The following is a 3,682-nucleotide window of genomic DNA, read 5'->3' as shown; positions in this document are numbered from 1 at the left end:
TCTTAAAATTGGTGATTTAAGATGTGTAGTTACATGGCTAAAAACGTGACAATATATTAAACTTTAGATGTAAAAACACATAAAAAAACAAAAATAAAAAGTCAAAAATGGAAGAAAACAAGACTCGCTAACATCAACGCCACAGCTTTCGAAATGGCCGTACTCAAGCTAGCTCAGGTTGTTTTATATTCCTTCGTCCGTAAAAATCGGGGATTTTCTGTGGGGATTTTACGAATTTTTTGAAAAAGCTGCGCGCAACTATTTTGAACACACAGAATACGGGTATTATTAAAGAGACTAGCCGTCAACCCGTAAAATAATCCAAGGGATCTCTGTCCCGTAAATATCGCATTTCGTGTTTCCGTAACAGACAGACAAACAGACAGACGACGGTTATTATTATAGAGAAGGACAAGTACGGAGATTTGAGAAAATCACAGACAATCCTTGCAGAGTCATTTTGATGCCAACCTAAACAGAGTTAAAAAAAACCTTTAAAACAAGTGAAAAGTCATTTGGTAGTCCACGCATATTTTCCCTGACAAATGTGTCACCTTTTTTTCATTTCTTGCTGAAGAAGCAGTTAAATCACTCCCAGGAAACGCTAATTTTTTTAATATATGTCCATTTACGTTTTTGTCTTTTTGTTTCCAGCAAATTCAATCAGTTGTCTTAACCCTATCGGTACCAGGGGGAAAAGAGCAGTAGACCAAGCTCACAAAAACTACCAACGAATGAAAAAAATCTAATTTATAGGAAATATCAACGCCCAGGGCGCAAATGGATGGTTATAACAAAGGGTGTGTACTATTTGTATTATCTATACAGTGCGAATAAATACTTATAGCACTTCAATACATATTACGAAGAAGTTTAAGAATAATATGATATAGTGTTTTTTAAAATCATATAAAGTCAGCATGAAGTACTTCTAACATGTAGAAAGAATAAATTCATTTTAAAGATGGTAGGCGAAGAGGAAGATAAAAAGGGAAGACTTTTATTTGCAAATGAATCTATTTAGAAGTGCATAATATAAATTTGAAATAAAGTTCAGAAGCACTATAGGCAGATAGTAGTTTTAAATTTCCTTTACTATCAATCCTGATTCCAATGCTTTCTCTCAGCAAGTGTGAATAGTTGAAGGTGGCGGATTTAATCAAAGCGTTAACTAGTAGTAATACCCTTTCCCGAATTTTCTAATTATGCCAAACTTAATTAAAAGATTGGGAAAAAAGATTGAAAAAAGTCAATCTTTTCGCGGGGTATAATTTATGACAGTAAGGAAGTCTTGTAACATTAATACCAAAAAGCGAGTGTAAAAAGGCCTGGGTAGTAGATGGGTAAGGACACGGCTAGAATTTATTTATAACAAGCACAGAATATTTTTTCTTACTTTATTATAATGCCATTTAATGTTTGTTCACGTATAAATATTGTTCTAGAGTTTTCTTGGAGACTGAGTCATACGTAATTCTTTCCTGTAATTTAATTTGATACATCTTGAGCGACTTGGGAATGTGTAGAATTGACTCCGTCGATGCATAGTGACAGGATATCTGAAATGTTTCATATTATATTATATCATATTATATTACTAAAACTTTCAAATTTTTCCTAACTTATAACATTTTAAAAATCAGTTGACCTCAATAAAAATTTATTTCTTGTGAATGTCTTTCTAATTAATTTTTTTTAAGGAAATTTTAAAGATAGTAGTCATGAGGAACTAATTTGATTCCTGCAACTTTCTAAATTGTCAGCAAAATTATTTGGTGCTGTAGATAATCAGGGATGTTTTTGTAACATGAATTTTGGGTTCTAAAAAGAGTGAAGGTTTGCATGTATGTATGTAACTCTTCCAAAGAAACAATCTTATTCAAAATATTTTTGCAAATAGCACTCATCAATTGTAACTCTGTATAATACAGAAAAATGAAATATGTTCGCATACTTGCTTACTGAATGTTTGCGCTTCAAAAATAGACAATTTTTCTTCTTATTTGAGGGCAAATTTATACTATATTTAGCGCTAAATATTCAAAATTGTATATGAGGTATTTCATAATCGTAACATTCCTCTTCACTTTCGGCATAAATTTTGTTGCATACATCTTTTTTCTTGCATTGCATAGCTAACTTCCATACCTAGAATAATGTTCCTTTTAAAATGTATTTCTGTAATTTTACCATTTCTTCCAGGAAGCACACAGGAAGCACAAGGAAAATTATGAACGTATTATTGATATATATCTTCTTCTTTGCTTTTCTTTTTTCTTTGGCAAAAGATAAGAAAAGGTACAAGTTAATAGGTAAATGTGTTATGAAGAACGTATTATGAATGAGAAGTTTCTTTTGAATAGCATTTACATTATCCATTCTTCGAAAGATTAGTCCTTTAAATTTTCTTACTTACATTGCATTGCTTACAGTTTTTTTTTACTTTTAGAAAAAATGTTTAATCCAACAAAAGTAAACAAAAATAACACAGTAGGTGTTTTATTTATCTTAACATATCTCTTCCATTATACTTCTAAAAAAAAATAGCTTGTTAGCGGATTAGAGTCATTCACTATTGTATTTTACATGCTAAGCATAACAGGAAATAGATAAACGTCACATACGCCTCATCGGACTTTAGCGGAGCCATGTTAATTTCCCGAAAGTGATGCAAGTTGGACTTTGAACCCATTCTTGATAGCGAAAAGTACAAAGAGTGTGAAAAAGAAGAGACGCTTTTGAAAGATTTATCGCCTATATTGCACCTCGTATCATATTGTATTTCGCGGATTTTCGATTCACTTTGGATTTGGTATATTTTTTGGAACGTTATATAATTTTGCTAAAGAAAAAAATCTTAAGGTTAAAAATACGGTGCTGATATATCAGAATAAGCAAATACATCTCAGGGTAAGCTGTAACAATCTCAAAAAGCACCCGCATTTTTAGCATTTTCTGCAAGCTTAGATATCGAGAACGAGAGTCAAACTGCCTCCAGTTACAAGGTAAATTGGAAATCCGCGAATTACTTACTGTTGATTGGAACATTCAAATGAATTAAAATTGCCCTTATATACAGTTACAAAATGGAGAGAAGTGCTATCATTGGAAACAATGCCGAAGTAGCTGCTGCAAAGTGTTTCCAAAACAGAAATGTGGATATTGTGCAAAAAGAAAAGATGAAGATGAAGAATGTGATTTTGACCGCATCTTTGTGCACGTAAGTTTTCTCGTAATCTTCTTTGCACGTTAGCCACAAATCACACCTTTCTTATCTAAAAACTTACACATACTAGTAGAGGCTATTTGCTTCTTTTAAACACTTTTTTAGTCCCGAATGTTCTTATTATATGAGAATTGAATAGTCAGATTTGTTAAAGTTATCTTGATATACAGCTCGCTTAACCGCCCCTAGTTAAATTCCCTGTATATCACTAAAATAGTTGCAACTACAATAACAAAGATAGGTAAAAAGAAAGTTGCCTGCGTCGTAAAATACTAAAATCAAAAAACCTTATTTCTTACCAATCAAGAAAAAGAATTTTGGCGACCGCAGAGAATTGGTTTGCGATCTAGCGTAATTTTCCACCTTCCTATCTTCCGATTTCCTTAAAAAAAACCATGATGGATCTCCTGGCTACTTTTGAATGTGTTTATACAAAAGGATATAAGCATATATCAT

This window comes from Hydractinia symbiolongicarpus, chromosome 7 (assembly GCF_029227915.1).
Source record: "Hydractinia symbiolongicarpus strain clone_291-10 chromosome 7, HSymV2.1, whole genome shotgun sequence".
In the NCBI taxonomy this organism is placed as follows: Eukaryota; Metazoa; Cnidaria; class Hydrozoa; order Anthoathecata; family Hydractiniidae; genus Hydractinia; species Hydractinia symbiolongicarpus.
This window is presented reverse-complemented; position numbering follows the sequence as displayed.